A 15,431-nucleotide genomic window follows, 5' to 3' on the forward strand; every position below is an offset into this window, starting at 1 on the left:
ATATTTTTAAAGTGCATTTTAAAAATGATAATCTGATGCATGAAATTTTGTCTTTCATAGGCAAATAAATTATAGTTTACATTTCAGGGATTCAAAGAGAACTTTTAAATATAGTCATAGCTAAATTGGAAGCTTGGGACAACTGAACCTTTATAAATATGGCTCTTATTACTGACTATTCCTCTGGAATGACTTGTACACAAATATTTTAACATAAATCTTCAGTCTTTTTTTTTTCTGGTTAATGATAAAAGTTGAATTCAAAATTTATAGAAGAGAAGAGTTTTTTTTTTTTTTTTAATTCTCTCAAGTCTAGCTCAAAAAATACTATCTCTCTAAAACTCCCAATAAGAATACATTGCCGTTTTTTCACTCCTCTAAGTATCCTAGTTTTGCCTTGATTTAATAAAGTGTACAAACAAATCTATATAAGATAAAGTGGCCTAAGAATGATAGAATTTTCTTTTTTCCCAACTGATACTGTGGTGCCTTTGGAATCACCAGTCTCAAGCTGTTTACCATTTATTCTCCTCAGCATGTGACTTCCCTCCTCACAGTTACCTCCTGGTTCAAGAAGCTTTTGGGACTCTAGTTATTATGTTCCCATTTTAAGGATTCAGTGGGAGGGAAGAAGTCAGCTCTTTTAAAAGAGACTTTCTTGGAGTTCTCACAGAATCCTTGGTTACATTCTATCCCCTAGAGATTGGTCACATGGTGTGCTAGCTTAGTTGAGATAACAACAATACCATGACCTTAAACAACAGACATTTATTTCTCTCAGTTCTGAAGGCTGAGAATATCAAGATCAAGTTTCTGGAAGATTCAGTGTCTGGTGAGGACTTTCTTCCTGGTTCGTAGACAACCGACAACCATCTTTTCACTGTGTCCTCATGGGGTATAAGGAGTGAAGGAATTCTCTGGGATCTCTTTTGTAGGGTCACTAATGAGGGCTTGACTCTCCTGACCTAAGGCCTCACTTCCTGATGCCGTTATACAGGGGATTAAAATTCATAGTATGAATTTTAGCATTCAGGCCTTATTGTATGACTACTACAGCAGCAAAGGGTACTGGGGAACACTTTCTGGAGGGTTATATATCCAGCTGAAGTTTGGTTCTATTACTCAAAGAGAGAAAAATAGTAGCTGAATATGGAATTATCAATCTCAACCACTTAGCTCTTGTGTTATTTTGCCTGATCATAATTAGCTTTCACATGAATGTTACCATCACTAGAAAAACTGTAAGTCCTGTGGAGAAAGGCATTGTGTATTATTTATCTTATTCTGAGTGCCTAGCAGCATCTTGTTATGTAATTTATCTTTATCAGTGTATGCTGTTTTTAAGAGTATGTATTGAATAACAGAGGCTACTCTATACCAATTTTTAGGGAAGGGACTTTAAATCCCCATTAAAAAATTCTATAATTTCCATGATAAAAGCCTATGAGGATACTTTTTATGTTTGTAACTTTATTTAAAACATGTCGCAGTCAATCTCAGACAAATCATGCACTAAGCACCTAAATTGAATTTTGGATGTGAGCACAGAATTTATATTCACCAGTTCCTTAATTAGTTGGCTCCCTCAGCCATAAAATATTTACAAGCATTTTTCTTTGCAAGGCATTGTGGCAGGTGTTTGGCATTTAAGTTGAATAAGACATAATCCCTGCTTTCAAAGAACTCAGAATCTAGTGGACATCTGTTGTGTGTATGAGTGTCATTGCCTGCTGTTTACTTACATATGGCACAGGTTTTTAATATCTTTACATTCTGATCTGAGTCATTCTCTTTTGTAATATTTTCCTCTGATTGCTGCCATAGACTAGTAGCAACAAAAAATGTAGCTTACCCCACTCTTCTTTCTCTTGTAATTTTATCTAGGAAGAAAGACAGATTTGAGTCTTGATATTCCTTGATAAGGAAAACATGTTTATGAAGCCAATAGCAACTAATAAAGCCACAGGTGGACTGTGGTGGGGAACGTGGCCCAGGTACCCCTCAGAACTAAGGCACTCATTTTTCAAGTTGTAGAGAGTGATGCTCGCCTAAGATTCAAATTCAAGTCCCTCTTGAGGACTTGCCCTCAGTTGAAGGAGCTGCCTCCTGGAAGGTTATGCCCCATGCCCAGGGAAGCTTATATCCAGTGACGATGAGAAGATAAAAGTTCCAGCTCCTTTTGTCAGTGGGAAACAGCTCTAAGGACAATCCCGATCTCATAGTTCTTCCCAAGTTCAGATGAGCTCTTTGTCGTGGTTTGATCTCAGTTCAATTTCTCTCCTTGCCTACCCCATTTCCTTCACTCCTTCACTCATATGTTGCTCCCAAGATCACTCCTTAATAAAATTCCTCCACGCAAATCTCCACTGCAGATTTTACTCCTGAGGAATTCCAATGACAGCACTTTGTTCTCTCTGGTATTTTTATTTTATTTATTTATTTATTTTTCAGTTTAATTAATTTATTTTTTTACTTTACAATATTGTATTGGTTTTGCCATACAGTGACATGAATCGGCCATGGGTGTACATGTGTTCCCCATCCTGAACCCCTCTCCCACCTCCCTCCCCATCCCATCCCTCTAGGTCATCCCAGTGCACCAGCCCCGAACACCCTGTATCATGCATCGAACCTGGACTGGTGATTCATTTCACATATGATAATTTACATGTTTCAGTGCCATTCTCCCATATCAACCCACCCTCGCCCTCTCCCACAGAGTCCAAAAGACTGTTCTAGACATCTGTGTCTCTTTTCTTGTCTCTCATACAGGGTTATCATTACCATCTTTCTAAATTCCATATATATGCGTCAGTATACTGTATTGGTGTTTTTCTTTCTGGCTTACTTCACTCTGTATAATAGGCTCCAGTTTCATCCACCTCATTAGAACTGATTCAAATGTATTATTTTTAATGGCTGAGTAACACTCCATTGTGTATATGTACCACAGCTTTCTTATCTATTCGTCTGCTGATGGACATCTAGGTTGCTTCCATGTCCTGGCTATTATAAACAGTGCTGTGATGAACATTGGGGTGCATGTGTCTCTTTCAATTCTGGTTTCCTCAGTGTGTATGCCCAGCAGTGGGGTTTCTGGGTTGTATGGCAGTTCTATTTCCAGTTTTTTAAGGAATCTCCACACTGTTCTCTATAGTTGCTGTACTAGTTTGCCTTCCCACCAACAGTGTAAGAGGGTTCCCTTTTCTCCACATCCTCTCCAGCATTAATTGCTTGTAAACTTTTGGATAGCAGCCATTCTGACTGGTGTGAAATGGTACCTCATTGTCGTTTTGATTTGCATTTCTCTGATAATGAGTGATGTTGAGCATCTTTTCATATGTTTGTTAGCCATCTGTATGTCTTCTTTGGAGAAATGTCAGTTTAGTTCTTTGGCCTACTTTTTGATTGGGTCATTTATTTTTCTGGAATTGAGCTGCAGGAGTTGCTTGTATATTTTTGAGATTAATTTTTTGTCCATTGCTTCATTTGTTATTGTTTTCTAAGCTTTTCTCTAACACCTCACCATTGTTTCTACTCAATCATAGCTAATGTGTATTAGTCACTCAGCTGTGTGCAACTGTTCACGACCCCAGGGACTGTAGCCCATTGGCTACTCTCTCCATGGGATTTTCCAGGCAAGAATACTGGAGTCAGTTGCCATTTCCTTCTCCAGGGGATCTTCCTGACCCAGGGATTGAACCCAGGTCACCTGCACTGCAAGTGGACTCTTTACCACCTGAGCCACCAGGGAAACTTATCATAGCTAATAGTAGTTCATTATTCTACTTTCCAGTATGTATCCATGCTGCAAATTAAGCAAGGAAAATACATGTTCTTCTATAATTTGCATCTTTTACTCCATTGTATATTCTTGATTCGAGATTTCCTCTTAGTTCACTGGCTAATCCTGTAGGAAACATTTTATCTGATTTGTGCTTTTCTGGAGAACCCCAATTTATTATAGTAGTGTTGTGTTATCTATTAAGATTATCTATCATTTTCTAATAAATGTGGAGTTCAAATTTCTTTCATTTTATCCTATGAAACAGACTTTTCAAATTCATGCAGAGACATTACTCTTCTGCTTCAGTGCGAGTTTCATTAAATGCATAAATCAAAAATGTCTTTTTGCAGGATAGAGCAAATCAGTATTCAAGTAAGTAACTAAAATATTGCTTTTGGGAAGGCTGACTAGTTTCCTATCCATTGTCTTGATCAATTTCAACATACCTCATCCAATTTCCAATCTTACACACTACCCTTTTTATGTGGCTTTATATCTATGCAATAAGATCTTTTGAACATCTGTCTTGTTGCACAAGATTCATGATTACCCATGCCCCTCAAACACATGATGCTGGTAACAGCAAAGTTTATTATCTATGTTAACTTACAACGGTGGTCTCCCAGGTGACACAGTGGTAAAGAATCTGCCTGCCAATGCAGAGAATATAGGAGATGCAAGTTCCATCCTTGGGTTGGGAAGATCCCCTGGAGGAGGAAATGACAACTCACTCCAGTGTTTATTCTTGCCTGGGAAATCCCATGGACAGAGGAGCTGGTGGGCTATAGTTCATGGGGTTACAAACAGTTGGACATGACTGAGGGACTATGCACACACACATGCAACTTACAAGGACAGAAGAAAGTATAGGATCTCTTACAGTGGTTCCCCAGCAACATGTCTGTGCCAGCAACCTCAAGAAAGCATCCTAAGAGAGAAAACATTCCTCCCAATCTGAGCTCCACCTTTGTGCATGGATCTGAAAGGGTTTTATTAGTTTTCTGGGGCTGTCATAATGTGTAACTTCACAGAATGTGTAGCTTAATCATGTGGCTTAAATAACAGAAATGTATTTTTTCACAGTTTTGGAAGTCTAAGAGTATGATGTCTCTAGGGTTGGTTTCTTCTGAGGCTTTCCTCCTTGGTTTTTAGGTGGCAATCTTCCTTTGGTGCCTTCACATGGTTCTCCCTCTGTCCATGCCTCTGTTCCAGCCTCCTTACAGTGACACAAGTCAACACAATATTGATGGAGAACAACAAAATTTGAGGATTGGGTTTACACAAAGTCAAGACATAGCATAAAACTACTGTAATCAAGACAGTGTGGTATTGTAAAAAGGATAGAAAAATAGATTAATAGAACAGAAAAGCCAGAATAGTCTTTTGTGAGTATAGTCAACTGATTTTTGACAAAGAAGCAAAAGTAAAACATTAAAGGAAAAGTAAAAATAGATTTTTCAACAAACTATGTCAGAACAATGGCAAAAAGAAAACTCTAGACAGAAGTATTCACCATCACAAAAATTATATTAAAATAGATCATATATTTAAATAGAAAATGTGTGTGCTCAGTTGTGTCCAACTCTTTGTGACCCTATGGGCTGTAGCCCTCCAGGCTCCTCTGTCCATGGAATTCTCCTGGCAAGTATACTGGAGTGAGTTGCCATTTTCTTCTCCAGAGGATCTTCCTGATCCAGGGATCAAACCCATGTTTCTTGTGTCTCCCACACTAGCAGGTAGGTTCTTCACAGCTGTGCCACCTGTGAAGCCCAAATATAAGATGAAAAACTACAAAAATCTTAGAAGATAAATAGGAGAAAGCCTAGATGACCTTGAGTATAACAATAACTTTTTAGATTTAATACCAAAGATATTATCCTTGAAAGAAATAATTGATAAGCTGGCTTCATTAAAATAAAAATCGTCTGCTCTGCTAAAAATATTATCAAGAGAATAAGATACCATCTTTCTAAATTAACCCTGTATACGAGACAGCAAAAGAGACACAAATGTATAGAACAGTCTTTTGGACTCTGTAGGAAAGGGAGAGGATGGATGATTTTGGAGAATGGCATTGAAGCATGTATAATATCATATATGAAATGAATCACCAGTCCAGGTTCGATGCATGATACTGGGTGCTTAGGGCTGGTGCACTGAGTCGACCCAGAGGGATGGAGGGAGGAGGGAGGGGGGGTTCAGGATGGAGAACATGTGTATACCTGTGGCAGATTCATGTTGATGTATGGGAAAACCAATACAATACTGTAAAGTAATTAACCTCCAATTAAAATGAATAAATTTATATTAAAAAAGAGAATAAGATAAGCTATAGACAGAAAATGTTTCCAAAAGACTCATGATAAAAGACTGAAATTCAAAATATACAAGGAACACTTGAAATTCAACAATAACAAAACACTTGACCTTGTTGAAACATGGGCCATAGACCTTAATGAACATAGATAACCATATGAAAAGATGCTCAACATCATAAACATCAGGGGAATGCAAATTAAAATAGCTATGAGATATCACTATACATCTATTAGAATGACCAAATCCAGAACCTTGGAAACACCAAATACTGACAAGGATATGGAGCAATAGGAACTCTCATTCATTGATGATGGGAATGAAAAATAATACAGCAATGCTGGAAGACAGTTTTGCAACCTCCTGTAAAATTAAATATACCCTTACTCTATAATTCAGCAATTATATTCCTTGATATTTACCTTAAAGAATTTAAAACGTTGCTGTTCAGAGGCTGTCGTGTCTGATTCTTTGCAACCCCACGGACTGTAGCATGCTAGGCTCCTCTGTCCTCTGATCTCTCTGAGAGTTTGCTCAAATTCAAGTCTATTGAGTCAGTGATGCCATCCAACCATCTCATGCTCTGTCACCTCCTTCTCCTCCTGCCCTCAATCTTTCCCAGCATCAGGATCTTTTCCAATGAGTCAGCTCTTCTAATCAGGTGGTCAAAGTATTGGAGTTTCAGCTTCAGCATCAGTCCTTCCAATGAATATTCATGGTTGTTTTCCTTTAGGATTGGCTTGTTTGATCTCCTTGCAGTCCAAGGGACTCTCAAGAGTCTTCTCCAGCACAATTTAAAAGCATCAGTTCTTCAGTGCTCAGCCTTCTTTATGGTCCAATACTCTCATCCGTACATGACTATCGGAAAAAACCATATTGTTTTTTGATTTATGGACCTTAGCAAAGTGATGTCTCTGCTTTTGAAAACACAGTCTGGTTTCGTCATCAGTTTCCTTCATTTGCCCACATAAAAACTTCACACAGATAATGAAAGCATTTATTCATAATTGCCTAAACTTGGGAGCAACAAAGATTTCTTTCAGTGGGTGAATAAATAAACTGTGGTATATTTTGGCAATGGAATATCATTCAGTGCTAAAAGGAAATGAGCCATGAAGTGACTTGGAGGAAACAAGTGCATGTATATTACTAAGTGAAAAAGCCAATCCAAAATGACTGCATACTATATAACATTATGGAAAAGGCAAAACTATGGAGGCAATATAATTAGTGCTCACCAAGGGTTGAGGGACAGGAAGACATGAATAGATGGAGGACAAAAGAATCCTAGGTCAGTGAAAATACTTTCAATGATACCATAATAATAGATACATGTTATCACGTGCTGTACTGCCCTTAGTTGATCAGTCGTATCTGATTCTGCAACCCCATGGACTATAGCCTGCCTGGCTCCTCTGTCATGGGGATTCTCCAGGCAAGAATACTGGAGTGGGTTGCCATGCCCTCCTCCAGAACATGTCATCATATACTGGCCCAAACCAGTAGATGTACCACACCAACAGTGAATTCTACCATAAACTGTGGACTTTGGATGATTAAGATGTGTCAGTGTAGGTTTATTAATTGTAACAGAGGTACTACTCTGAGGGGGGATGTTGACAATGGGGAGGTTATCCATGTGTAGGGACAGGGGGTAAATGAGATATCTTTGTATCTTGATCTCAGTCTCACTGTGAATCTAAAACTGCTCTGAAAGAAAACTAAGTTCTCAAGCAAAAGCCCTCCCTTACCCTTAAATGAAAATAGAGGTAGAAAAAAATAAGCTAAATACCATACAAAATATGTGTATTTCTTAGAGGTGTGCTGCATATTTACTCTGAACTTCATAACACCCAATGGAAACAGGACTGGGTCATCTATTATATGATACATAATAATCTCAAGACAGAAGTAAACCAATTATAATTGTTTTGATATTCCTAGTAAACATCTGAGTGTAATTATTCTGCACTGAAAATTGAGGAACAAAAGAAGTAAAATGTAACTCTTTGGATTTTAGTCATCATTTTTGTTTTTCCTATAGAGATTTTGCTTACTCTTTGGGGAAAAAAAAATTCTTCTTTACATTCTAATCTTTTATTTTTTTTTCATCTTCTTTGCTCCACATTATTTTTTTCCTTTCCTTATTTTCCTCCATTTCTACTTACTAGCAAAGGGGCAAAAAAGATTAAAGATGCAAGATCAACACTGGAAAATATGTCAGGATTAACTGGGGAAAATAATCTTAATTACAATATTTGTCTTCTTCAAAATATATTTTGGATACATGACATTCATACCATTCATCAACTAAAATGCCTCAGTAGTTAATGAACTTGCCTATTTCACAAAATTATCAGATAGAATTTTAATTCATTTATCACTAATTAATCAGTGCATGCAAACATCAAGAGAAGTTTTTGTATCATAAACAGTAAGTATTTACCAGGAAATTTATGAATCTACAATTAGCATATTTTCAAAAAAACTTGAATATGTGCTAACCTGTATCAATCTGCTTTATTGGCTTCCCAAAGTCTAAGTACCAAATTTTACCTTCAGAAACTTACTGAATTTTAGTTTCAATAGTCAACTCTTTATTGCAAACCATTTATAAAAAAATCTATGTTTACCAAATGCCAATACCAGACAACCAGACAGGCTAAGGGTGGCCAGAGCAGTAGTTGCTAGAACATGAAGACAAATTAGCTGTTATGGTGCCAATAATACAAATTGCTCTTGGCCTTGTTGTTGTCTCTCTCCTAGTCTGTGTTTGGGGTAGTGAGGTGTTAATGACACCCTGAGGAGCTGAGAGCAGGCAGCTGGTCACGAAAACTGGACATGTACTAATTTAATATAAATTTTAGTGACTTGGAAGAATCTCAGAGATCCACTGTGGAGTGATGAGTTGAATAGGAAATTGGATACTAAAGCACACAAATTAAATAGTACAAAAATGTCTCTTCTCTTTCTGAGACATATATTAAAGCTGGCAATTATTTTTAATGGTCTGTGAAAACAGAGAAAAAAGTCTTCGGTTGAGCAGCTGAAAGGAGTTGTTGCACGCATTAACCCTTTCTAGCTCTAGTTCTGTTGATGGCACGCTCTCTGTGTCTCTCCTTCTTCCCCTTGCTCTTTCCCTAGGATTGCAGTTTTGTGGGTCAGCACCCAGGGGGACATGCTTTGTTACACAGTTGTTGATAAAGAGACCCATGAAGGGTTTCCTCTATGTGCTCATGTCATCAAGGATGCAGGAAGTGTTGAGATGTCAGAAGGGAAAGCTGGTGATTTGAAGAGTCACCCTAAAAGAGTGGACGATGGCCAGCCTCTGTGCACAGTCAGTATTAGGTGTGGATCAGTGAGTTAACTTTTGAATTCCTGAAGTGTTACTGGAACAAATGGGTTCACTGGCCTGATGTGCAGAAAAGCCAATCTACTGACACTAGGTTGACGCCAGGGGAAGTGCAGTCCTTTTGACAGCACCAAGCAGAGAGAACGGGCAGCTAATGTTCAAAAGACCCAGACCTCATGATGGCTTGCAGGAAAGGGCGGTTAAAGGCAAAGTGAGGAAGAGGGTTGCAAGTTGCATGATCAGCTGTGTACTTCCTTCTGATTGGTTGGCGGTGAGGTAACAGAGTGCTGTTTTTGGGAGTCTCAATGATCGATCTCTGATTCCAACAATTTTGGGGTCTATGTGCTGGTGGTCACATGCAGCTAACTTCTTCCACCTGATGGGGATTTTAAGTATCTAAAACAACTGAAGGATATTGTTCAGGATATTATCTATAGAACTTGAGGATGAATGAAATTTCCTTGGCTTTGTTTCATGGTTAAATTCTTACTGTTTTGTCCTGCTTGACTGTTTTGAATTTTTATTTTTTTACTTCTATGATTAAATTTTCTCTTTGGAAGTTGGATAAAACCTGGGGACCTAATGCTTTTTTACAAACAAATGGCAGGGACAACAAGTAGTCTACTCCCAAGAAGGCCCTTGGTTTTAGATGAAAGAAAAAAAAAGAAAGAAATAGAGAAAAGAGAGCAAGAGAGGGGAAAGGATAAGAAGAATGGTGAGTAGGCTCCAAGCTGGGCCCTCAGTTCAGTTCAGTTTAGTCGCTCAGTCGTGTCCGACTCTTTGCGACCCCATGAATCGCAGCATGCCAGGCCTCACTGTCCATCACCAACTCCTGGAGTTCACTCAAACTCATGTCCATCGAGTAGGTGATGCCATCCAGCCATCTTATCCTCTGTCGTCCCTTTCTCCTCCTGCCCCCAATCCCTCCCAACATCAGAGTCTTTTCCAATGAGTCAACTCTTCGCATGAGGTGGCCAAAGTACTGGAGTTTCAGCTTTAGCATCATTCCCTCCAAAGAAATCCCAGGGCTGATCTCCTTCAGAATGGACTGGTTGGACCTCCTTGCAGTCCAAGGGACTCTCAAGAGTCTTCTCCAACACCACAGTTCAAAAGCATCAATTCTTCGGCGTTCAGCCTTCTTCACAGTCCAACGCTCACATCCATACATGACCACAGGAAAAACCATAGCCTTGACTAGACGAACCTTTGTTGGCAAAGTAATGTCTCTGCTTTTGAATATGCTATCTAGGTTGGTCATAACTTTCCTTCCAAGGAGTAAGCGTCTTTTAATTTCATGGCTGCAGTCACCATCTGCAGTGATTTTGGAGCCCAGAAAAATAAGGTCTGACACTGTTTCCACTGTTTCCCCATCTATTTCCCATGAAGTGGTGGGACCGGATGCCATGATCTTCGTTTTCTGAATGTTGAGCTTTAAGCCAACTTTTTCACTCTCCTCTTTCACCCTCATCAAGAGGCTTTTGAGTTCCTCTTCACTTTCTGCCATAAGGGTGGTGTCATCTGCATATCTGAGGTTATTGATATTTCTCCCGGCAATCTTGATTCCAGCTTGTGCTTCTTCCAGCCCAGTGTTTCTCATGATGTACTCTGCATAGAAGTTAAATAAGCAGGGGGACAATATACAGCCTTAAGCTGGGCCCTAGTGATCCCTGATTCTTGATGTTTATGACTTTAGGTAATTCCCCTTCTCTTGAAAATGGTCTGTACTTATAGTCATGATTCTAATGAAGAGACTGCAGCAAAAGTGATCAAAAGTAGTTTTCAAGATTAGGTTTCACAATAATGTGTCTCTGCTTTGGCTGTTTTTTTTTTTTTTTTTCTCCCTCTTTTTCTCTCCCACTGCCCTCAGTCTGGAAGAAGCTAGCTGCCATGTTGCAAGTAATTCTGTAGAGATTACCATATGGCAAGAAACTGATGTCTCTGGCCAGTAGCAAGTGAAGACCTAAGCCCTGCCAACAGTTATATGAGTGTGCTCAAAAAAGAATCCTCCCAACTGAGCCTGGAAATGACTCCAGTCTCTTGACTGCAGCTTTGTGGGAGACCTTGAACCAGAGGCTTGAATCTATATGTACATACACACATACAGATTTATTGTAGGAATAGATTCCATCATTATAGAGGCTGAGAAGTCCCAGGATTTGCAGTCTGAAAGCTGGAGAAGTAAAGTGAAATAATAGCTAAATTCAGTAATGCAGTCCAAGTCTGAGGACTTGATAACCAAGGCGGGCTGATGGTGTTAAGTACCATCTGAGTCTGAAAAACTTGAAAACAAGGTGCCCCAGTATCCGAGGAGGTGAAAAAATAGATGTGTCAGCCGAAGCAGAGAGAGCAAATTTGCCCTTCCTCTGCCCTTTTGTTTTTTTATTCTATTGTTTTATGTACAAAGCTGTGTATTATAATTTTAGTTTTTTAAAAACTACCATCTTTGTAGTTCAAGGATTATTTGCATGCTGCTTGTTTGAAGTCCAGACCTTCCAACCATACCAAATGCTCCCTACATCTTTGTCATACATTGCTCATCAGTCTCCATTATCATTCAGTCTTTTAAGGACCCTTGATCTGGACTTGGGAAATTTATAGTCAATTTCATTGTTGTATTTCTTAAGCTTGTCTGTGTGAATGTGCCTGTGTGTGGGTTTATTTTTTATTTAAACTTTTTATTTTGTATTGGGGTGCTGATGGTGACTGCAGCCATGAAATTAAAAGATACTTGCTCCTGGGAAGGAAAGGTACGACAAATTTGAAAGTGAAAGTGTTAGTTGCTCAGTTGTGTCCAACTCTTTGCAACCCCATGGACTGTAGCCCACTAAGTTCCTTTGTCCATGAAATTCTCCAGGGGAAAATACTGGAGTGGGTTTCTATTCCCTTCCTCAAGGGATCTTTCTGACCCAGGGATCAAACCCGGGTCTTCTGCATTGCAGGCAAATTCTTTACCATCTGAGCCACCAGGAAAGCCACCTTGACAAACCTAGACATTGTATTAAAAAGATAAGACATCACTTTGCTAACAAAGGTCCGTATAGTCAAAGCTATGTTTTTCTCTAATTGTCACATATGAATGTGAGTGTTGGACCATAAAGAAAGCTGAGCACTGAAGAATTGATGCATTTGAATTGTGGTGTTGGAGAAGACTCTGAGTGTCCCTTGAAGGACACTTGTCCAAGAGGTCAAACCAGTCAATCCTAAGGGAAATCAGTCCTGAATATTCATTGGAAGAACTGATGCTGAAGCTGAAACTCCAATACTTTGGCTACCTGATGCAAAGAGCTGACTCATTGGAAAAGACCCTGATGCTGGGAAAGATTGAAGGCAGGAGGAGAAGGGGGCAACAGAGGATGAGATAGTTGGATGGCATCACCTACTCAATGGACATGAGTTTGAGTAAACTCTGGGAGTTGGTGATGGACAGGGAGGCCAGGCATGCTGTGGTCCATGGGGTCGCAGAGTTGGACATGACTCAGTGACTGAACTGAACTGAACTGAATAGACCAGCAGCAATAGATGTGTGTGTGTGTGTGTGTGTGTGTGTGTGTGTGTTAGTAGCCCTCCAGGCTCCACTGGCCATGGAATTCACCAGGCAAGAATACTGGAATGGATTGCCGTTCCCTTTTCCACGGGATCTTCCTGACCCAGGGATTGAACTTGGTTCTTCTGCATTTCAGGCAGACTCTTTACCATTTGAGTTACCAGGGAAGCCACCTGGCAGCAACAGAGGATGTAGTTTACCCCACTCTTCTTTCTCTTGTAATTTTCTCTAGGAAAAGACCCCTGCCTTCTACACTTCCCCATGACATTGAGCAGAGATCCATGTGCTATACAGTAGGCACTTGTTGGTATCCAATTTAAATATAGCAGTATGTCCCTGTCCATCACAAGCTCCCTAACTATGCTCTCACACATTGGCCACTGGCTCACTCAGTATTCATTAAAATTTTTCTCCTTTCTGTATGAAATATTTTAAATTAATAATGCACTAGTTTTGCTCTGTCCCCTTTCTCTACATTTGGCCACATTCTTTTCCCTGACGCCCTTTCCCTCCTTCTGGGTGCCTGGGCTGCATGTGTGATATTTCCTTCATGGAAAGCCGAGCCATGTATTGAGGGTCCACCATGTGCTGTGTGTGGCTCATAAAGCCTCTCACGTGGCCCCTGTGCTCTGAACCATAGGGCTGGGGAGGCAGTTCTTCCATCCAGGGTGGGAGGACTAGGTGGCCCTCCTGCAATGGAATTCTGCCTCTTTAAAAATGTAATGTGAAGTTCTCAGCATTTATTGGTAATACAAGGATTTTATTTTATTTATTAAGTAATATAGTGAGCATGTATCTGTAAGTTTTTAGCATTGGTACTAGAAGTTTAGGCGTTACCCAGGTTGGCACCATGCTAAGAAAAATCTGCCTGCTAATGCAGGAGACACAGGTTCAACATCTGGGTCATGAAGATTCCCTGGAGTTGTCACTTAATCACTAAGTCATGTCCGATTCATTGTGACCCCATGGACTGCAGCACGCCAGGCTTCCCTTTCCTTCACTATCTCCTGGAGTTTGCTCAAACTCATGAGCATTGAGTTGATGATGCCATCCAATCATCTCATCCTCTGTCTACCCTTTCCCCTCTTGCCCTCAGTCTTTCCCAGCATCAGGGTCTTTTCCAGTGAGTTGGAATCTTCACATCAGGTGACCAAAGTAGAAAATGGCAGCCCACTCCAGTATTCTTGCCTGAAAAATCTCATGGACAGAGTAGTCTGGTGGGCTATAGCCTATGGGGTCACAAAGAGTCAGACATCACTGAGCAACTAAGCACACGGATAATTTATAGGAAGCACTCCATTTTAGTTTTTATTATTATTCTATCTGTCAAAATTGACATTGCAGTCATCCCTTGGTATCTTCAGATGGGGGTGGGGGAGCAATTTCACTTTTAGGAGATGACTCCAAGACTTTCTTAAGTCACATCTTCCTTTTTTCCTTCCTTGTTTCATTGAGAAGAAATCTGCAATTGAATTACTTTTCTTTGTCAATTCAAAATCTAGCCACATATGGGAGGAAGGTTTTCAGCTTTAGAAAGAAACAAGGACTCTGTATGTTTCTGAGATTTTTTGGACATTGTATTTCATCATTGTGCTTCAGAAGCCTGGGACAGGCTCCTTTCAGTGTGTTGGACCATGAAAAGAGGAAATAAGAATAGATCTTTACATATTTTAAGTGAAATAATAGCCAAATAACCATGAGATTCACTGCTTTGGCTATTTTTGCAGATAAAAGCAGCCTTTTTATGACAAACCAATTTCTCTATTCTGCTTTTCATGGTGAGGTCACTGCTTCTGTAGGAGGAATGATTTCTTTAAAATATTAAATATTATGGCATGTTCTGGATCTAGAGTGCTCTCAATCTTTTCGATGTACCTGCAACTTAGAAGTCCATATAATTCTGAAATATTTCAAGTAGAGATCTGGTAAATAATTAACTGTAAAGTAATTTCAATCTGACTATCAATCTGGTCCTTATGCATGGCATTTAACTTGGGACTGTAAATTCCACAGTACCGAGTTTGGGTTTCCCAGGGACCATAGTGGTAAAGAATCCAACCTCCAATGCAGGAGACCTGATTTCAATCGCTGGGTTAGGAAGATCCTCTGTAGAAGGAAATGGCAACCCACTCCAATATTCTTGCCTGAGAAATCCCATGGGCAGAGGAGTCTGGCATGCTGCAGTCCATGGGGCTGCAAAGAGTCAGACATGACTAAGCAACTAAACAACAACAACACCACCACCTCCTCTTGTGATTGCATCGTCTTTCATGCGGTTTCAGAGTTTGTATGACACTGATTTCATAAGGCAAGGTTTGTCAATTAAAGGAAACCAATTGGCTGTTGTTGTTGTATGTGTGTGTTTCCTGAAACAAAGTTTTTTGACAGCATTAAATGTGACACTTCCAATATCTTCAAGAAAGCATCTGGAC

Source organism: Bos indicus, chromosome 20 (genome assembly GCF_029378745.1).
Source record: "Bos indicus isolate NIAB-ARS_2022 breed Sahiwal x Tharparkar chromosome 20, NIAB-ARS_B.indTharparkar_mat_pri_1.0, whole genome shotgun sequence".
Lineage (NCBI taxonomy): Eukaryota > Metazoa > Chordata > Mammalia > Artiodactyla > Bovidae > Bos > Bos indicus.